Genomic DNA, 23,438 nt, shown 5'->3' on the forward strand with positions numbered 1-23,438 from the left:
ACCATAGAGACCTGAGCTGGAGGGGGGGGGGTCACTGGGAGCTCTGGAGGGGGGGGTCACAGGGAGCTCCATCACCATAGAGACCTGAGCTGGAGGGGGGGGGGTCACTGGGAGCTCTGGAGGGGGGGGGTCACAGGGAGCTCCATCACCATAGAGACCTGAGCTGGAGGGGGGGGGGTCACTGGGAGCTCTGGAGGGGGGGTCACAGGGAGCTCCATCACCATAGAGACCTGAGCTGGAGGGGGGGGGGGGTCACTGGGAGCTCTGGAGGGGGGGTCACAGGGAGCTCCATCACCATAGAGACCTGAGCTGGAGGGGGGGGGGGGGGGTGGGGGGTCACTGGGAGCTCTGGAGGGGGGGTCACAGGGAGCTCCATCACCATAGAGACCTGAGCTGGAGGGGGGGGGGTCACTGGGAGCTCTGGAGGGGGGGGGGGGGTCACGGGGAGCTCCATCACCATAGAGACCTGAGCTGGATGGGGGGGGGGTCACTGGGAGCTCTGGAGGGGGGGTCACAGGGAGCTCCATCACCATAGAGACCTGAGCTGGATGGGGGGGGGGGGTCACTGGGAGCTCTGGAGGGGGAGTCACAGGGAGCTCCATCACCATAGAGACCTGAGCTGGATGGGGGGGGTGAGAGAGGAGAGAGGGAGGTGAGAGAGGAGAGAGGGAGGTGAGAGAAGGGGGATGAGAGAGGAGAGAGGGAGGTGAGAGAAGGGGGGTGAGAGAGGAGAGAGGGAGGTGAGAGAAGAGAGAGGGAGGTGAGAGAGGAGAGAGGGGGGTGAGAGGAGAGAGGGGGGTGAGAGGAGAGAGGGAGGTGAGAGAGGAAGGGGGGTGATAGAGAGAGGGAGGGGGTGAGAGAGGGGGGGTGAGAGGAGATAGGGAGGTGAGAGAGGAGAGAGGGAGGGGGGGTGAGAGGGAGGGGGGTGAGAGGAGAGAGGGAGGTGAGAGAAGGGGGGTGAGAGAGGAGAGAGGGAGGTGAGAGAAGAGAGAGGGAGGTGAGAGAGGAGAGAGGGAGGTGAGAGAAGGGGGGTGAGAGAGGAGAGAGGGAGGTGAGAGAAGAGAGAGGGAGGTGAGAGAGGAGAGAGGGAGGTGAGAGAAGGGGGGTGAGAGAGGAGAGAGGGAGGTGAGAGAAGAGAGAGGGAGGTGAGAGAGGAGAGAGGGGGGTGAGAGGAGAGAGGGGGGTGAGAGAGGAGAGAGGGAGGTGAGAGAAGGGGGGTGAGAGAGGAGAGAGGGAGGTGAGAGAAGAGAGAGGGAGGTGAGAGAGGAGAGAGGGGGGTGAGAGGAGAGAGGGGGGTGAGAGAGGAGAGAGGGAGGTGAGAGAAGGGGGGTGAGAGAGGAGAGAGGGGGGTGAGAGGAGAGAGGGGGGTGAGAGGAGAGAGGGAGGTGAGAGAGGAAGGGGGGTGATAGAGAGAGGGAGGGGGTGAGAGAGGGGGGGTGAGAGGAGAGAGGGAGGTGAGAGAAGAGAGAGGGAGGTGAGAGAGAAGAGAGGGAGGTGAGAGAAGGGGGGTGAGAGAGGAGAGAGGGAGGTGAGAGAAGAGAGAGGGAGGTGAGAGAGGAGAGAGGGGGGTGAGAGGAGAGAGGGGGGTGAGAGGAGAGAGGGAGGTGAGAGAGGAAGGGGGGTGATAGAGAGAGGGAGGGGGTGAGAGAGGGGGGGTGAGAGAAGGGGGGTGAGAGAGGAGAGAGGGAGGTGAGAGAAGAGAGAGGGAGGTGAGAGAGGAGAGAGGGAGGTGAGAGAGGAAGGGGGGTGATAGAGAGAGGGAGGGGGTGAGAGAGCGGGGGTGAGAGAAGGGGGGTGAGAGAGGAGAGAGGGAGGTGAGAGAAGAGAGAGGGAGGTGAGAGAGGAGAGAGGGAGGTGAGAGAAGGGGGGTGAGAGAGGAGAGAGGGAGGTGAGAGAAGAGAGAGGGAGGTGAGAGAGGAGAGAGGGAGGTGAGAGAAGGGGGGTGAGAGAGGAGAGAGGGAGGTGAGAGAAGAGAGAGGGAGGTGAGAGAGGAGAGAGGGGGGTGAGAGGAGAGAGGGGGGTGAGAGGAGAGAGGGAGGTGAGAGAGGAAGGGGGGTGATAGAGAGAGGGAGGGGGTGAGAGAGGGGGGGTGAGAGGAGATAGGGAGGTGAGAGAGGAGAGAGGGAGGGGGGGTGAGAGGAGAGAGGGAGGTGAGAGAGGAGAGAGAGGAGAAAGGGAGGGGGGTTGAGAGGAGACTGGAGAGAGGAGCGTGGGAGGGAGGTGAGAGAGGGAGGGAGGTGAGAGAGAGGGGGTGAGAGAGGAGAGGAGGGGGTGAGAGAGGGAGGGGGATGAGAGAGGAGAGAGGGAGGGGGGTGAGAGAGGGAGGGGGTGAGAGAGGAGAGAGGGCGGTGAGAGAGGAGAGGAGGGGGTGAGAGAGAGGGAGGGGGTGAGAGAGGAGAGAGGGAGGTGAGAGGGAGGGGGGTGAGGGAGGAGAGAGGGAGGTGAGGGAGGAGTTGGCTCTGTTGATGAGGGTCACCTACTCTGTATTCAATTCAATTCAAATGGGCTTTATTGACATGGGAAACATACGTTTACATTGCCAAAGCCAAACAAAACAAAACAATCAAACAGAGAAATCAAAAGAAATCAGTACATTACAGACGGAATTTCTGGTACAGTGGTATGTATTCTGTTGGATGTCCTTTTCTTGTCACAGCAGCTCACAAATCTTGCTGCTGTGTTTGCATATTCTTGTATTTCTCCCAGTAGGTATGGGAGTTTTGAGTTATTGTCCATGTTTTCAAAGTCTCTTTGGGTGTTTGCAATTTGTGGGAAGTATATGTCTCTGATGTCTTGGTATAGTGGGCAGGTTGTTAAGAAGTGGAGCTCGGTTTCCACCTCATCTTGTGTGCAGTGGGTGCATAGTCTGTCTTCGCTTGGGAGCCAGGTCTGCCTATGGCGGCCTTTCACGATGGCTAGGCTGTGCTCGCTGAGTCTGTACCTAGTCAAGGATCTTCTTAGTTTTTGGTCAGTCACAGTGCTCAGGTATTCTGCCACTGTGTACTCTGTTTAGGGCCAAATAGCATTTCAATTTGCTCTGGTTTTGGGTTGATTCTTTCCAATGTGTCAGATAGTTTTCTTTTTGTTTTCTTATAATTTGATTTAGTCCAGTGTGGTTTCTGTCTGGTGGCTCTGCTTGTGTTTGTGAGCAGAGTCCCAGAACTATCTGGCTGAGTGGGCATCTCTCACAAGGGTCTCTCTGTTTTTTTATGATGATGATGATTAGTGGGTATCTTCCTAGTTCTGCTCTGCATGCATTATTTGGTGTTTTCTGTATGGGTGCGGAGAATGGATTTGCAAAATCCTGCATGCAGAGTCTCAATTGGGTGTTTGTCCCATTTGGTGACGTTTTGGTTTGCAAGTGCAAATCATAGTCATTTATTTAGTAAGTACTACTGGAATGGTGTGGAATATGAATGCTTTCATATTTCCAGTCTTTAACAATCAGTGGTTAATAGTTTGACAATCAGTGGTTAATAGTTTGACAATCAAATTTACTTGTAAACCCGATTTGACTAAGGAACACCTATAGTTACCAAGAGAGAGCATAGCGTGTGTTTGAAAAGGCTTGGAATGTGGTCAACACGAGTCAATTTACATAACGTGCGCTGGTAGCGTTACATTATGTTGTCTAAAGGGGGACATATGGTACAATTTAAGATTCTAATGATAATCGGCATATAAAGGACAACATAGAGCATCGTTAATTTGTAAGAAACCTCAATGAAAATGGCGCAGGGTGCTATTGTTATGAAAATGTGATAGAATCCTATAAAAATGTGGACGCATTTGGTTTAGGTTCCGTTACAGACAGTGTTGACCAACAGCTGGGAAATCAGAACACAATGGAGCCGGGCAGATAGCACCATAGAGTTACCTGCTGATGTGCCTTGTGAAAATGCCTGAGAGACAGCTGCAAATGGAGGGACTAATGTTTTCAGTATTGCAGTAATCAGTACACTTTCAAGTGTATTTTCTATACTCAATTTAGCTTAAATTGAACTGCAAATATTCCTGTTATGATGTGCTAATTATACTGAATGCAATGATATTAAATATGAAATGGTTACGATTAGAATCACAGGGTTTTGAAATTTTAGCACCTTCTGAACCAAATTGCCAGTACTTAAAATGGTATGAATAATAACTGTTTAGAAGAGATATTGATTCAAGTTAAAACATTACTATTAGGAAATATGTGGCTGGACTTAATGACAAAACCTGTGATTCTCGTCTAGCATAAAGAGGAAAACTAGTCAAAAATGGTACACCGGCTCTTTTATAAAAGAGGCGCTGGGAAACAGAGGAACACACAGAACGTGAAGAAGAAGAAGAACGGACGAATCCATATCGCCCTCGTCGATGAAGGTCATCATTCATCACTTTGTCATTGGTCTAGAGAGCAGGAGCCTTTTGCTTGCCGCGTTGTTTTTTGTACAAGATCTTGTAAACGGTGTAATTTTGGATATCGGTGACTCTGCGCATTTTGTATATGTGCGTTCCGGGACCACCTATTTTTAGAGTGTACAACCTTTTAGGAGTGAATTGGTCCCGTTGGTGGTTAGCCAATAAAGCTCTTTTTTGATACAACTCTAGCAAACTTGTGGACTTCAGTTACTTTTCACACTACACCTTTTTTGGGATATCAAGAAAACACAACGTAGGAACCAGAGTGGTCTAACCAGTTACGACAATGGGTCATAGCTTTCCTTGGCTTTATTGTTTTGAAACATTATTTTTTTTTATCCACTTTTTCTCCTCTTTTCTATTTTTCTCCCATCCCAATTCCATTGTGCCAATTCTCCCCTCCCCTATCTTGAATGTTGCTCGCATATGCCCCCCACTGGCCGGTCGTAGGGAGGATAGAAGCCTTGCATCATGTGTCCCCTCCGGTACACGAGGAGGCAGCCTGTCACACCTTTTCACCTGCCAGCGCGGACTCTCATTGGCGAGGAGTAACGTGTGGGAGGCTCACACTACTACCCCCGCCATTTCCTGTCTCTGCTGTGCAGGCGTCCCCCAACCGACCTGTTAGGAGTCGCTGTCCACAACGTCCAGATTACCACCCATCGACTTCCACCCGCTAACTCTGCCAATTTAATTAGTATGACGGCTGGCCCAAGCCGGAGGCAACGCAGACAGCCGGAGTCGAACCCGGTGTCTCTTGCATTGGTGACGAGCGCAATGTCCACTGCGCCACCCAGCCGCTGGTTTTGAAACATTCTAAATTGCCTGTAACAAAACAAAACATTAACACTGTTCAGATCTTTCTAAAATGTTCTATTTGAAAGGGCTGACAGGCACCACACAATGGATGACTCAATGGTCATTAGAGTTTGTTTATTTTAAACAAACTAGTTCAGATGTTTCTCCACAATACAACTTTTATAATTCCCACAGTTAGGCTTACCATAGGTCAAAAACCTGTGAAACAGAACAAAATGCAGTGCATACACATTAATTACGCATAATATTAATATACACTATATATTAATATTAATACCAACACCAATCAATCAATCAATCAATCAATTAATTAATATTAATATTAATATTAATATCAATATACATATTAATATACTATCAATACTACTATTGAATATACATACACTATTCATTTCATTTACACTATACATTTCATCAAACCAGCATGTCATGTCTCCTTTAACTGTGGGTGAAAGAGGGAGAACTACAATGACTACATTAACCAGAATGCCTGGCAATGTTTACTTCCTCCTCCGTAACATACGAGCCACTGAGCTCCTCGTTTCAGACACAGCGCAAACCCACACAACGGACAAGATAGCAGTTCTCATTCATCAGAGCACACATACACCACAGTTCCACCACATGAATCTCACTGTGACAAATCAGCAGAGCCACAGAGGCACTAGATCAGCCGTGCGTCATCTGCAAAGTAGGCTAGCCTAGCCACAAGCTAGCGGCAAACATTCATTAATTTAGCCAGCACCACTAACAGTGCACAATGCAAATATTATCTGCAGGCTGCATTAGCAGCCAGCAGCCAACGTGATACATTACATTGTGTTTATATGTGACATAGCCAAGTTAACAACGTTTCAATCCCTTAATCAAGTCCACTTACCAATGGGCGATGTGATCCTGTCAGTGCTATAGTGAGAATGACAGCCAGCCACCATTTAAAAGGCAGCTGCGCCAACTGCGCATGCTCACAATCACAAACACCTGTTTACTTATTTAGACCCCTTTACATAGATCTGATCCTTATATTAAATAAACCAAAAGTCTTGACAAACACTACTAACTTTGTAAGCTTAGCATTGTATTGTATTTTATCTTAGTACCTTTTATCATGTCTATTATTATCTATTCTATTTTATTATTATTATAAATCTTTTTTTGCACAATCAAGGCGTGGCCACCTTCATTTCACTACATGTCTCGTGTATGTATGTGATTAATACATCTCTTGAATCATCTTGTACTACCTCTAGCTTCTTTCTTTCACCATAGGATCGAGGCCTCTGCCAAGAATCTTCGCAAACTGCATGCTACCATGTCCTCCCTCCTCACTCCCCCCCCACCTCCTCCTCCCTCATCTTTTTCTGCCGAAGACTTTGCGATCTTCTTTGAGGAAAAAGTGGAGAACATCCGCAGCTCCTTCTCCCAACCCCCACCCATTCCAAACGCTGAATCGAGAACCTCATCCTTCACTCTGTCATCTTTCTCTCCCATTACAGAAGCCGAGACCCTGACACTGGTAACGTCGAACCGTCCGACTACATGCCAGCTGGACCAGCTACCCTCCCCACTCCTCCAGACCATAGCACCGGACATCCTCCCATTCCTAACTGCAACCATCAACTCCTCACTCAACTCGGGGGTGGTCCCCACCTCCCTAAAACAAGCCAGAGTCACGCCCCTCATAAAAAAACCAACCCTGAACCCCACCGTCATAGCCAACTATCGCCCTGTCTCTCTTCTCTCCTTCCTTTCTAAAACACTTGAACGTGCTGTATCCAACCAACTTACTGCTTATCTCTTACAGAATGACCTCCTAGACCCCAATCAGTCTGGCTTCCGGACTGGCCACTCCACAGAAACGGCCCTCATTGCGGTCACAGAGGCACTTCACTTAGCAAAAGCGAAAGGCCTCTCCTCTGTCCTGATTCTCCTAGATCTATCTGCAGCCTTCGACACAGTCAACCATCAGATCCTCCTCGCGGCCCTCGCAGGAATGGGAGTGGCTGGATCTGCGCTGACATGGCTGACATCATACCTCAATGACCGCTCCTACCAAGTGTCATGGAGAGGGACTCTGTCGGCCACCCGCCCCCTCCGGACGGGTGTCCCCCAGGGCTCGGTCCTAGGACCCCTTCTCTTCTCCCTCTACACTAAATCACTGGGTAACATTATCACATCTCATGGCTTCTCATATCATTGTTATGCCGATGATACTCAACTCTTCCTCTCCTTCCCTCCCTCAGATATCCACGTCTCTGAGCGGATCTCGGCCTGTCTGTCCGACATCTCCGCCTGGATGACGACCAACCACCTCAAACTGAACCTAAGCAAAACAGAATTGCTCCACCTGCCGGCCAAATCCTCCCCCCTGACCGACCTCTCCATCACAGTCGAGAATGCAGCTGTGACCGCGTCGCCGACCGCCAAGAACCTTGGTGTTGTCCTCGACGACCAGTTGAACTTCTCTGCTCACATCGCAGCGACAACCAGAACCTGCAGATTCCTCCTGAGCAACGTCAGAAGGATACGCCCCTTCCTGACAAAAGAAGCCACCCAACTCCTCGTCCAATCAACAGTCATCTCCCGCCTCGACTACTGCAACGCACTGCTAGCTGGCCTCCCGGCCACTGCCACCAAGCCTCTTCAACTCATTCAAAATGCAGCGGCCCGCCTGATCTCAAACCTACCGAAGTCAGCCCATGTCACCCCACTTCTTAGGGACCTGCACTGGCTCCCCATTGCTGCACGTATCCGCTTCAAGGCCCTCGACCTAGCATACCGTGCGGCAAAGGGAACCGCTCCCGCCTACCTCCGGTCAATGGTCTCTAACTACACACCCTCAAGACCCCTACGCTCTGCGTCTTCTGGCCGCCTCAGATCTACTCCTATCCAAGCTCCCGGAGGGTCATCAAAGAGAAGCCGCCTATTCTCAGTCCTTGCCCCACAATGGTGGAATGAACTACCCATCCCAGTTAGGACAGCCGAATCCCGTCCAATCTTTCGCCGTCGACTAAAGACTCACTTCTTCAACCATTATCTGAAATGATAAAAAAAAAAAAAAAAAAAAATCTAACCCGACTAACCTTAATGTCATGCACTTGTCCTAATAAACTAACCTACACTGTAACACGCAACACTTTGATGAACATTGTTACTCAGCTGATAGAGTTATACCCTTCTTGCTGTCTTGTCGCACAGAACTTGTAAGTCGCTTTGGATAAAAGCGTCAGCTAAATGACTAAATGAAAATGTAAATGTAGTGGCCCATCAGGACAGGAAGCAGCCTGAGTGCTTTATCAAGTCAATGATTTTATTTTATTTTATTTTGATTTTATTACGGATCCCCATTAGCTGGTGCCATGGCAACCAGCTAGTCTTCCTGGGGTCCACACAAAAAAACATACAAAAACAAGTATTGCAAAACAGAATTATTAAAAGTCAGTACTCAACATACAATACACAATGAAACTAACAATTAAGATGGCTAAAATTACATGCAAGCAAAGAAACAGAAAACAAAAAAACAAAACAAAACAAAATACAAAATACAGTGTTAAATACAATTTAAGATTGTTTTTAAAATTGAATCTTTTTAAGAATTGCTTTTAAAATGCTCATCAATGTTACTAAAACATCAATTTCACCATACCTTTAAAAAGAAAAGAAAAACACACAAAGTAATCAGAAAAAGTTTTGGATAACATGGCTTCAGCTACACTCATGCATGACATATATTTAATTTCCTTCCGGATTATGGCTCCTTTGAGTTTCTTTTTGAAACTGTCCTTGAAGAACACAATGACAGAATAATAAATTACTTAGTCCCTCTCTATCTCTCTATCTCCCCCAAAAGGTAACTGCCAGTGCAGTGGGTGACTGTCACTCAAAGCGCATTGCGAGTATGGGCAGAGCCCAGCCAAAAACAGCTTGGAATCTTGAAGGGCAGAAACTGCTGCTCTACAGTACTTGATTAGAAATACAAAACAATGCATATATTTTTTTTAAACTTACAGATGTGTTCCATAGACTCACAGGAATTGTGTAAAATTGCCCAAATAGTGAAAGAAATAGTAAGATAGTTCCCCTGTAGATAGTGTTACACGTTGGCAGCCAGCAGCCAACGTGATACATTACATTGTGTTTATATGTGACATAGCCAAGTTAACAACGTTTCAATCCCTTAATCAAGTCCACTTACCAATGGGCGATGTGATCCTGTCAGTGCTATAGTGAGAATGACAGCCAGCCACCATTTAAAAGGCAGCTGCGCCAACTGCGCATGCTCACAATCACAAACACCTGTTTACTTATTTAGACCCCTTTACATAGATCTGATCCTTATATTAAATAAACCAAAAGTCTTGACAAACACTACTAACTTTGTAAGCTTAGCATTGTATTGTATTTTATCTTAGTACCTTTTATCATGTCTATTATTATCTATTCTATTTTATTATTATTATAAATCTTTTTTTGCACAATCAAGGCGTGGCCACCTTCATTTCACTACATGTCTCGTGTATGTATGTGATTAATACATCTCTTGAATCATCTTGTACTACCTCTAGTGGCCCATCAGGACAGGAAGCAGCCTGAGTGCTTTATCAAGTCAATGATTTTATTTTATTTTATTTTGATTTTATTACGGATCCCCATTAGCTGGTGCCATGGCAACCAGCTAGTCTTCCTGGGGTCCACACAAAAAAACATACAAAAACAAGTATTGCAAAACAGAATTATTAAAAGTCAGTACTCAACATACAATACACAATGAAACTAACAATTAAGATGGCTAAAATTACATGCAAGCAAAGAAACAGAAAACAAAAAAACAAAACAAAACAAAATACAAAATACAGTGTTAAATACAATTTAAGATTGTTTTTAAAATTGAATCTTTTTAAGAATTGCTTTTAAAATGCTCATCAATGTTACTAAAACATCAATTTCACCATACCTTTAAAAAGAAAAGAAAAACACACAAAGTAATCAGAAAAAGTTTTGGATAACATGGCTTCAGCTACACTCATGCATGACATATATTTAATTTCCTTCCGGATTATGGCTCCTTTGAGTTTCTTTTTGAAACTGTCCTTGAAGAACACAATGACAGAATAATAAATTACTTAGTCCCTCTCTATCTCTCTATCTCCCCCAAAAGGTAACTGCCAGTGCAGTGGGTGACTGTCACTCAAAGCGCATTGCGAGTATGGGCAGAGCCCAGCCAAAAACAGCTTGGAATCTTGAAGGGCAGAAACTGCTGCTCTACAGTACTTGATTAGAAATACAAAACAATGCATATATTTTTTTTAAACTTACAGATGTGTTCCATAGACTCACAGGAATTGTGTAAAATTGCCCAAATAGTGAAAGAAATAGTAAGATAGTTCCCCTGTAGATAGTGTTACAAGAGGGAAAACTGGATCCCCTGAGTTCTGTTTGAAACTAGGAATGATCTGTTTGGTTACGGTGTTCCTACCCTCGCACAACCTTTAGCAGACAAAGCAGCTTCCTCTAAGAGCAACGTTGATTCAATTTGTTTCAAAGAAGCTCACTCTAAGAGCAACGTTGGTTCACTTTGTTTCAAAGAAGCTCACTCTAAGAGCAACGTTGGTTCACTTTGTTTCAAAGAGACTCACTCTGAGAGCAACGTTGGTTGGTTCACTTTGTTTCAAAGAAGCTCACTCTAAGAGCAACGTTGGTTCACTTTGTTTCAAAGAAGCTCACTCTGAGAGCAACGTTGGTTCACTTTGTTTCAAAGAAGCTCACTCTAAGAGCAACGTTGGTTCACTTTGTTTTTTAAAGAAGCTCACTCTGGCGGTTAGGTGGCCGAGCGGAGATTGCGTTTGTCACCAGCCCCGGAGCTGAGCTGGATTTGCCTGTTCGAATCCAGCTCACAGCTCCGGGGTTGTCACCAGCTTGGCTGGCCGTCTGCACTGATACAATTGGCTGTATCAGAGGGTGGGAGAAGCTGGCGGGGTGGGTCCGGGTCGTTGTAAACAGCGACTCCTACAGTTCGGTCGGGGCGCCTGCTAAGCGCGGATTGGACGTGAGGGGGATAGTGTGGTCCTCCCACACGCTACGCCCTCTCAATGAGAATCCGCGCTGCCAGGTGAAAAGAAGCGGTGATTGGCTGGACGTGTGTCGGAGGAAGCACGTGGTAGCCTCCACTCTCCCAGATGATCTGACTGTGGGGGGTAAGTGCGCAGCGACCAGGAAGGGACTGGGAATTGGCATACGACTAACATTGGGATGGGAGAAAATCGGAGGAAAATGGAGGGGGAAAAAGACCAATAAAAAAAATAAAAAATAAGCTCACTCTGAAAGCAACGTTGGTTGGTTCACTTTGTTTCAAAGAAGCTCACTCTGAGAGCAACGTTGGTTCACTTTGTTTCAAAGAAGCTCACTCTGAGAGCAACGTTGGTTCACTTTGTTTCAAAGAAGCTCACTCTGAGAGCAACGTTGGTTCACTTTGTTTCAAAGAAGCTCACTCTGAGACCAACGTTGGTTCACTTTGTTTCAAAGAAGCTCACTCTGAGAGCAACGTTGGTTCACTTTGTTTCAAAGGGTGATTCGGGGGATTTTATTTAGATTCGATTAGATTATAATGTATTGTCATCATACAGCACAAGTACAGTACAATGAAAAGATGTTTGGCATCCAACCAGAGTGCAAATGTAACAGTAAAGTGCAATAGCTATATACAATGTACAGGTGATTAAACTGGGTATAAAATAAATAAATTAGTACTAATGAGTAATAGTGCTAATCAGATGTATACAGATTGTAGATGTAGTATTAATATGTACAGTGATACAGGTATAAATACACAATGGTAGTAGATATACAGATATGTAAAAGGCCATATGCAGGTATGTACAGAGTACAGACAGATGTGGATATATATATATACCTATACGGTATATACAGCATTATTTTACATGCTATCATGCCATATGGGTTATATGCTGCAGGTGTATAAGTAGGTATATAGAAGGATTATGCAGGTATATTCAGACAGATATATATAGGGTAAATACAAATATATATTTATATATACGGTATATACAGCACTATTGTACCTGCTATCCTACAAGATTCAAGATTCAATAGTTTTATTTCAAACCACAGTGTTAGTTTGGCTAACATTTTCCATTGTCTGGCAAAACAACATTTGAATAAATAAATGAAAGAGGAATAGAGGAACCTTTCACTACCACACTACAGACGGTTAACCTTTCACTACCACACTACAGACGGTTAACCTTTCACTACCACACTACAGACGGTTAACCTTTCACTACCAGACTACAGATGATTAACCTTTCACTACCACACTACAGACCAATGGGAAAGGATAAGGGAAACTCTCACAACAACATGTAAGGAAGTGATAGGAATAAAAAAGAGACACCATAAAGAGTGGATATCAGCAGAAACACTATGCAACATAGAAGAAAGGAGACAGAAAAAGGCAGAAGTTAACAACAGCAGAACAAGGGCAACCAAGGCAAAAGCCCAAAGAGAGTACACTCAGGCAAACAGAAAGGTCAAAAGAAATGCCAAGAAGGACAAGCGAAACTACATTGACAACCTGGCTAAAGAAGCAGAAGAGGCAGCAGCAAAAGGAAACATGAAGGAACTGTATGACACCACTAAGAAACTGTCCGGAAAGTTCAGCAGACCAGAACGACCAATCAAAAACAAGGAAGGAAAGACAATCACAAGACTGGACCAACAGCAAGAGGGATGGGCAGAGTATTTTGAAGAACTCCTGAATAGACCGACACCACCTAACCCCCCGGACATTCAACCTGCGGAGACTGACATAGTCATCAACTGTGGAAAGCCCAGCAAGCAGGAAATCCAACAGGCCATTGCACAACTAAAGAATAGTAAGGCAGCAGGACCAGACAACATCCCTGCAGAGGCACTGAAGGCAGACATAGACACCTCGGTAGAGATGCTACACCCTCTGTTTGAGAAGATCTGGGAGAAAGAGGAAGGGCCAACAGATTGGAAAGAAGGCTACTTGGTCAAAATACCTAAGAAAGGAGACTTCAGCCAATGCCACAACTACAGAGGAATCATGCTTTTATCAGTGCCAGGAAAAATCTTCAACAGAATCCTCCTCGAACGAATAAAGAAAGCGGTGGATCCGCAGCTAAGAGACCAGCAGGCAGGCTTCCGGCCCAATAGATCATGTGTGGACCAGATTGCAACCCTCTGAATCATAGTTGAGCAATCATTGGAATGGAACTCTCCACTATACATCAACTTCGTAGACTATAAGAAGGCATTTGACAGCCTCCACAGAAACACCCTCTGGAAACTGCTTCGACACTACGGCATACCAGAAAAGCTTGTCAACATCATGAGGAACTCCTATGAAGGAATGACCTGCAGAGTCATACACAGCGGACAGCTCACACGAAGCTTCCAAGTGAAGACCGGAGTAAGGCAAGGTGGTATCCTGTCCCCTTTCCTCTTCCTCCTGGCCATCGACTGGATATTGAAGACCACAACAGCACAGAGGAGAAACGGGATCCAGTGGACACTCACAACACAACTGGACGACCTAGACTTCGCAGACGACCTTGCCCTACTATCCCACAGTCGACAACAGATGCAGGAGAAGACTAACATACTGGCAGACACCTCAACACAACTAGGCCTCAACATCCACCAAGGAAAGACCAAAATACTCAAGATCAACACAAACAACAAAGACCCAGTAAACCTGGAGGGAACAGCACTTGAGGAAGTAGAATCCTTCACCTACCTAGGTATCATCATAGATAAGAAGGGTGGCACAGAGGCAGATGTCAGAGCAAGAATCAGCAAGGCAAGGGCCTCATACATCCAACTAAAGAACATCTGGAGCTCCAAGGTAATCAGTCAGCAGACAAAGATCAGACTATTCAAATCCAACATCAAGCCAGTACTCTTATACGGATCAGAGACGTGGAGGACAACCAAGATCACAATGACTAGAGTGCAGTCATTCATCAACAGATGCCTGAGGCGGATCCTGAACATCCACTGGCCAGATACCATCAGTAACAATGATCTCTGGCAGAGAACGGGCGAACAACCAGTGGAAGAACAAATCAAGAGAAGAAAGTGGGGATGGATCGGCCACACACTACGCAAACCAAACACCAGCACCACCAGACAGGCCCTTAGATGGAACCCCCAAGGCAAAAGGAAGAGAGGCCGGCCCAAGAACACCTGGCGCAGGGACTTGGAGACAGACATCACACAGAGCGGACTGACATGGAAACAGCTGTAAAGCAAAGCACAGGACAGAGGACCCTGGCGAACTGTTGTCGACGGCCTATGCTCCCCCAAAAGGAGCGATAGGCGTAAGTAAGTAAGTAAGTAACCACACTACAGACGGTTAACCTTTCACTACCACACTACAGTCGGTTAACCTTTCACTACCACACTACAGACGGTTAACCTTTCACTACCACCCTACAGACGGTTCATTTTTCACTACCACACTACAGACGGTTAACCTTTCACTACCACACTACAGACGGTTAACCTTTCACTACCACACTACAGACGGTTAACCTTTCACTACCACACTACAGACGGTTAACCTTTCACTACCACACTACAGACGGTTAACCTTTCACTACCACACTACAGACGGTTAACCTTTCACTACCACACTACAGACGGTTAACCTTTCACTACCGCACTACAGATGGTTAACCTTTCACTACCACACTGCAGACGGTTAACCTTTCACTGCCACACTACAGACGGTTTACCTTTCACTACCACACTACAGACAGTTAACCTTTCACTACCACACTACAGACGGTTAACCCTTTCACTACCACACTACAGACAGTTAACCTTTCACTAACACACTACAGACGGTTAACCTTTCACTACCACACTACAGACGGTTAACCTTTCACTACCACACTACAGACGGTTAACCTTTCACTACCACACTACAGACGGTTAACCTTTCACTACCACACTACAGACGGTTAACTTTTCACTACCACACAACAGGCGGTTAACCTTTCACTACCACACTACAGACGGTTAACCTTTCACTACCACACTACAGACGGTTAACCTTTCACTACCACACTACAGACGGTTAACTTTTCACTACCACACTACAGACGTTAACCTTTCACTACCACACTACAGACGGTTAACCTTTCACTACCACCCTACAGACGGTTAACCTTTCACTACCACACTACAGACGGTTAACTTTTCACTACCACACAACAGACGGTTAACCTTTCACTACCACACTACAGACGGTTAACCTTTCACTACCACACTACAGACGGTTAACCTTTCACTACCACACTACAGACGGTTAACTTTTCACTACCACACTACAGACGGTTAACCTTTCACTACCACACTACAGACGGTTAACCTTTCACTACCACACTACAGACGGTTAACACTTTCACTACCACACTACAGACGGTTAACCTTTCACTACCACACTGCATACGGTTAACCTTTCACTACCACACTTAGTGAAAGGGTCAACCTTCTGTAGTGTGGTAGTGAAAGGGTTAATATCACAACCAACCCCTCCTTCAGCTGTTTGTCCTGTTTCCAGCTCCTTTCGATTCCCTTATTTGCCTCATTTCTCATGTTATCGACGTCTCTTCTTCTCAGGCTCCCCAGCCCAAGCGGTGAAGAGGTGCCCCCTGAGTGTGACCTGGTGGTGGACAGGAAGGCCTGCTCGTTCAAGTTCGTGATGAAGTCCGACGAGACGAAAGAGTGTGACTTTGCCTAAGCTCACCGGGCGGCGTCTATTCGAATACCACCCGTGTTGTGCGTTTTTGCGAATCTGATTGGCCATGCACGTTTCTGGTCATGTGACATGTGCGCCCAATCGCGTGACGAGCAGTGTCTTAGCCCATTTCCGCGTCGAACAGCCTGCAAACGACCTAACGCCTAGTTTATCACTGGTTAAGCTTAGGCGACTCTTTCGCAGTTGGTTAAGGTTAGAGTTTAGAATCAGGGCTGGCGTTCTATCGCCCTGCTCTAAGACAAACTCTAACCGTAACCAACTTCGAAAGAGCGCCTAAGCTTAACTGTCCAAAGAACTTGCCGTCACACGATTGGGGCGCACATGTCACATGACCAGAAACATCAAAGAAACGTCAGTGGCCAATCAGATTCACAAAACGCACAAACCGTTTGGTAAAAGCAATGAGGCCACCGGGCGGCTCACAGGCTTTAATCCACCTGTAGCATCCTGAATATTCAACTATTATTCAGAAGTGCTGACTTAACCTTTTATCTCTCCTTTGTGCACAAAGACATGTTAACCAGTTTCCCTTGATATTCTCCTGAACAATGACGCGAGTTTCTCCTTCTCTCACCGGCTGGAATATGGATTATAAACACTAACTGAATCATATTCACATTCACCCAGTTCTTCCTGTGGGACTAGTTGGCGGTGGCCAGCAGGGGGCGGCGGTGGCAGGCGGAGTGCAGGAGGAAGGCGTTGAGGAGAAGCAAGTCACCTGAACGGAAGTGGAGAGAAACAGTCTCTTCGGCGTTGAACGTGGACCTGAGAGGACGTATCGTTGAGGAGCCCCGTCGTGGAGCACACGGGTGAATGTAATTGGACTCAAGTATATTTCGTGTTATGATAGAAATATAAGCGTTAGTAGCATGTTGAACATCCGAACGGAACAACCCTAGTGATACAGCGGGTTATACTAGAAGTAAGCGGTATATTGAAGTGGCTAATGCTAACTGTTGTGAAGGATCAGATTAAACCGAATATGTATATTTATTTATATATATATATTTAATTGTATTTGTATATCGTTTGATATCCCCTGTATATTCCTTGTACAATATGCATTGAATATCCCCGTTTCTACTAAACAGCCCATAATAGTTTCATTCTACCATTGGACTAGAACCTGGCGCCAGGTTGCCATACCCCTAGGTTCAAGTTCAATCGTGCCGCCTAACATGTCGAGGCAGCCCCCGGTTCCGCGCAGTAATATGCCGGGCGAAATACGTGTGGTACTATTTGTTCATAGCGCATATATATATGACGCTCGTAAAGTAGAACTTCCTTTTAGTCCAGTTCTTTACCCTCCAACAGAGTGACAGACGCAAAAGCCTCCCCACGAAGCACGTGCGGTGTAGTAGGGCCTACTTGGCCCAGAATAGGCATTGAGATATTGTGTAGATTAATAGTTGAATGGTCATAGTTTGGCACCATACCGTCGAGTTGGACGTATTCTATTAAGCTAATAATAGTCTATTTATGTATGGTGCATCGTTCGGTTCGAGTCCTACAGTTATCAGTACCCCCATCGTTCCTGACGTTATCTGGACGCTTATCCAGGCTGGTCAGACCCCTAGTGGTGATTGCATCCGAGGAGCTCCGGGTCAAGAGCGACTGGACCTGTATATTGGATTACTCTACCCGACGACGGCGAGCCTTCCACGGCTCTTGGATTATGCTTTATGTGCTTTGATTATTCCATGGATAAAGGCCAACACTGTCGAGTGTTGGAATTACCCCCCGGAGAGGACTACAGGTGAGGCGGCGCTCTACACGTGAGGTCGCACCACGTCTCTCCGTTGTGGACCGGCAGATACCGTTCCACAGAGGGTCCAGCTGTGTTCGTCTACGGCCCGAGGTTCTGTGGGCACTGGGTCTAAGACTTTGGATTCTCCCAAGACACCGTCGGCCAGATGGGATACCGCCAGCGACTTCTCTAACCCCCCCTCCTACTGTATTACAACCAGCGGGACCCCCCCCCCCCCCCTTAGTGTATCCAGCTATAATTATTTAAGTACTATCGCTATCGTTTCCTAAATATTCCAGGTTGTATACTTACTCCCTGCGCAACCAGAGATTGGACATTCAATGTTGATTTACCTACGAATACTCATTTGCCATAAAAGTGCATACTTAACATTTCAAATCATAAATGTAATTAAGTGAATATTGTGTACACCCTTTGCTGTATTAAATATTCGATTTGGTCCATTTGTGTTGGTTCGTTTCATCAGGTGGGAAAGTGTTCATCATACTTATATCTTGTACTGGGTGGCCAGAAGTTAAAGTACATGAGGTAGTGGTATTAAATATCATATCTAACAATACAGTCAGGGAATTGTACCCCTCAGCTACAATTGGTCCTTCGAGCCGGAGGGTAACTAGTGTAATATTAATATAGTGTTATTAATATCGAAATGGCCTATGATGAACACTCCACGAAACGATCCTCCTAACCTAGAACGCCCGCGGCGCAGACGACAGACACCTCAGTACTTAGAGGCTTACACTGTCAGTCAACTACCTAGCCTTCGACAAACGGTAAACGTAGTAAAAGTAGAAAGTAAAATTATGTCTGACCTTAACGACCAGGTTTCCCCGACCACAGAGGCCCTAGTAGGTCCTAATGTAACTGACCAAGCCCACGGTGGAGACCAGGAGGGAATTGACATGCCTTTACCCCCCGCCACTACTAAAGAAGTAGTCCCCGACACGCCCCGGGAGGAAGACAACCCTACAGAGAGAGAACTCTGCACGGAAGAAGAAGAGGAGAGCGCCGAGGAACTAGAGCTCCAGGACTCCCCAACGAGTACCCCCAGGAGCGGTTCACGCAGGAGCGGCTCACCTCCGCTACCGCCTTCCCCCAGCGAAGCGGAGAGGATACTACAACAGGCGTTCCTCGTCAGCCTGACAGCCTCTACCGAACGCGATCGGCTCCAAGCACAGACGCTTAGCGAGCGCGAACGTCTCCAAGCCCAGGCGACCAGCGAGCGCGAACACCTCCAAGCACAGCAACGGAGCGAAGAACAGCGCACAAGTCTGGAGATGAGACGCTTCCAGATGGAAGAGAATATGGCAAGAGACCGCGCCGACGCCCAGCGCACCGCTGCCGGTGCCCAAAGAGACGCAGAGCGCGACAGACTACAAGCGCAACTAATAGAGCAGCTGATCAAAAGGACAACTCCCTCTCCCTCCGCCAGGGGCTCAAGGAACTCGTCGAGACAGCAGTCAAGAGCAGCGTCACCGCAACGAGCAAGCGACCCTGAACTTGACCAACAGACCGAGTCTAGATCCCCCGCAGACCCCCTTCCCATACCGGTCCAAGCGAGACCCAGCTACAAGGAAGGAGCGGCCTACACTGCGGAGAAGCTAAATAAACGACTACAAGATCTGGAAGATTTGATAGAAGAAGAAGAGGGAGAAGAGGAGAACCAAGCCCGACGACAGCACAGTACTCCACCGGACCAGGAGGTCCCATACAGTCCAGGCTATACCCCCGCGGCGCTGCGCTACAGACCCCCGACTCTATTTACGGGTGAGCACGACGCACGACCAGCCCCGAGGAACAGTACCTGGACCAGCGGGCCATGGTACCCTGCCAGTACCGGCCCACAGCGAGGCGCAAGAGGGGACTCGCCCAGGAGGTCTCTCCCCCAACGCTCGCCGATGTATTCGCCATCCACGGCGTCATACAACGCCACGCCATCAATCCCAGACTTCGCCTATGAGAGTCGAGCACAGTACACGGAGCTCCGGATGTGCTTAGAGACAATGCTGGCGGATGTCATTGATGAACGCCACAAGTATGCAATATTATTGAAGCACCTGAAAGTACAGCGAGCACACAATATAGCGCTAGCCTATGCTACCTCCTCGACCCCATACACAGCGGCCCTTGCAGCGCTGGATCAAAGATATGGACGTATATGGGATTACGTAATCCAGGAGATAAGGCATATTGACCGCCTACCCCCAGCCACAGACAATCGCTCACTAGATGACCTGTCAATCAAAGTGCAGTCCCTGGTGGGGATGCTGGGAGCTCAACAGGAGAAGGGCAGGCATGAGCTGTACGCCAACTCTAACGTTGAGAGGATTTTGGAGAAGCTGCCACCCGCAAGACAGGAGCGCTTTCGGCGGCAGAGGGACTACCGAGATCCCGACGGCCCCGAGCCATCCCTCCTTGATCTGGCCGACTTCCTGGCGAGAGAGGTCAGCAGCTTACGACTGGACACCTTCGGGCGGAGCACGCCAAGCTCCAGAGAGGGACCCAGGAGAATAAATGATGGAAGAAGATCGGTGACTGTCATGCACCAATCAGAGTCAGTACCGAGCAGTAAGAGTCACAGCACCCCCTCGAGGAAGGAGAAGTGGAAGATAGCGTGTCCCTACTGTGAGAAAGAACACTGGCTGTCACAATGTGACACATTCACAAAGATGAATGCAGAAGAAGTGAGCCAATGGATAAAGTCCAACCGGCGCTGTTATCGATGTGCGCGGCCCCACATGGCAGCCGAATGCCGCCTAAAGAAAAGGTGCAGCCGGTGCGATGGAGCCCATCTAGATATACTACACGATAGTAACGGAAGACGGCCTACACCTGCACCACGGAGCGGCACCAAGGCAAGTGTCATGTACATTGACCCCGCCAGCAGCAACGGAGCTCAAGTGCTCTTAAAGGTAGTCCGTGTGACATTGAGCTACCAGGATAAAGTCATGGACACTTACGCCGTCCTTGATGACGGGTCAGAGAAGACCCTTCTGCTCGCCTCCGCTGCGACTCAACTGGGACTGCGGGGGAGCAAGAACGAAATGACGATTCGGACAATAAGGAGAGATTTAAAGACGATAAAGGGCGAGAGTGTCTCCTTCACTATCGCAGCCAACGGGCAGCCAGAGCGACGGTACAGGATCACAGATGCTTTCACCAGCCAAGAAATAGGACTCTCGCAGTACACCTACCCTGTCACCAAGTTGATGGATAAATATGTGCACCTGCGCCAATTACCTATCCCGCTCATAAACGGCGCTACCCCGACCCTGTTGATAGGCTCCGACCATGCAGAACTCATAGTCCCGATCGACCGGGTCCATACCGGTCCCCGAGGCTGTCCTGCAGCCGTCGAGACCCGCTTAGGATGGACATTACAAGGCCCCCTCGCTAAATCTCTCAACCGAACCGCAGCCACTAGCTGCTTCCACTCCCGAACGACAGAAGAAGACACCACTCTCCTGCAGCATGTCGAGAGGCTATGGACCCTAGAGACAATGCCCTTTAAGAACGAAAAGAAAGACATTCGCTCTAAAGAAGACATTTACGCCATCCACCTACTCGAGCAGGGGACAAAGAGAGTCACAGTCGGCGGAGTGATGAGATACGCAACTCCACTCCTGAGGAGAGAGGGAATGCCCCCCTTTCACGCAAAGAAAGACCCCACGGAGCGCTATCTACTGAACACAGACCGGCGCCTAGCCAAAGACCCCGCTCAACAGAGTGTGTACCGAGCTGAGATTGAGAAGCTAATCACAGCGGGACACGTAACAAAGATTGACATTAAAGAGGCCGATCAGACGACCGAATCATGGTACGTGCCGCATCACAAGGTCCATCACAATGGCAAGGATCGCATTGTGTTTAACTGCAGCTACCATATCGGATCCCAAAATCTGAATAAAGAGCTCTTGCCCGGCCCCACACTCGGCCCCTCCCTACTAGGCGTGCTACTGCGCTTCCGCCAGGACAAGGTGGCTATAAGCGGGGATATCAAAGGGATGTTCTTGCAAGTGAGACTAGTAGAGGAGGACAAGCCTCTGCTACGGTTCCTATGGAGAGAGAAGATCGGAGATGAGAACCCATCCATCTACCAGTGGGAAGTACTCCCCTTCGGAACCACATGCAGCCCGTGCTGTGCTACATTTGCACTACAGAAACACGTCACAGAGGACCCAGCAGCAGATGAAGAGGTCCAACAAAGTGTGAAGAACAGTTTCTACGTAGACAACTGTCTACAAAGCGTCTCGACTCAAGAAGAAGCCGAGGCTCTCCTAATCAAGTTACGCGCCTCCCTAATCAAAGGAGGCTTTGATCTCAGGCAGTGGGCCAGCAGTGACCCGCACGTATTGCGCAGCCTCTCCTCCGCAGACAAGGCTGCCAGCAGCGAGACCTGGATGGCGACAATCCCAGGAGAAGCCCAAGAAATGACACTAGGATTAGTCTGGCGCTTCAAAACAGACTCGCTCCACTATAGACACAAACCCTTGGCTCCAGAGCAAGGAAGGTCGGCGGCGATACCGACCACCAGACGGAGTGTGTACAGAACACTCGCCAGACAATATGACCCGCTGGGATGTATTCTACCTTACACCACCAGGGCAAAGATGATTGTACGAGCACTATGGGACAAGGACCAGGGCTGGGACGACCCAATACCCGCACACCTTGCCTCAACATGGAGAGAGTGGGAGACGGAACTCCGCTCACTCCCAGGTGTCAACATACGCCGCAGCTACTTCCCATCCACAGTGAGGCCAGAGACATGCGAGATTGAGCTACACGTCTTCAGCGATGCCTCCGAAGTAGCCTACGGATCGGTTGCTTATTTACGTGCCCAAGAGATGGGAGGAGAGATACACACTGCTTTCATACTGGCCCGCTCAAGGATAGCCCCACGTAAGCAACAATCTATCCCACGTCTAGAGCTCTGCGCAGCCCTCGCAGGAGCGCATCTAGCCACGTTAATCCAACGTGAACTCACCATTCCGGTGCATAGAACAATCTTGTGGTCAGATTCCACGACAGTACTCACATGGATTAAGTCTGATTCGTGCAGATACAAAGTCTTCGTGGGAGTCAGAGTCACCGAGATTCAGGAACTAACAGAAGAAGCAAGCTGGAGATATGTGGATACCAAACACAACCCAGCTGACGTCATCACCCGGGGAATGTCCCTGGATGACCTAACCCGTCACAACATCTACAGTGACGGACCAGCATTCCTCCAGCTCCCGGAAGGAGATTGGCCTACGCCCACCCCGAGGGAAGCAAGTAGAGAGGAGGCTGAGAACAAGAAGCCTATGTTCTGTGGACTGAGCACTGTCGCCTCCACAGACCCGAACATAGATGACTGCATTACCCTAGAGAGTGCGCAACAAAGGACATTCCTGCGGCACCACCCAGAGATTCAGTCCACCACTGACATGTCAGCAGCTGACTACGAAGAAGCAGAACTTCTTCTACTACAACGAGCCCAGAGAGACTCGTTCCCCGATGAGCTAGACTGTCTACAGGGAGGAAACCCCGTCCCATCAGACAGCAGACTGATTCACCTGGCACCAGAGAGTGACGCACATAATCTCATCAGAGTGGGTGGTCGCCTGCGGAGAGCCCCCGATCTACCAGATG

This window comes from Notolepis coatsorum (assembly GCF_963971535.1).
Source record: "Notolepis coatsorum genome assembly, chromosome: 4".
In the NCBI taxonomy this organism is placed as follows: domain Eukaryota; kingdom Metazoa; phylum Chordata; class Actinopteri; order Aulopiformes; family Paralepididae; genus Notolepis; species Notolepis coatsorum.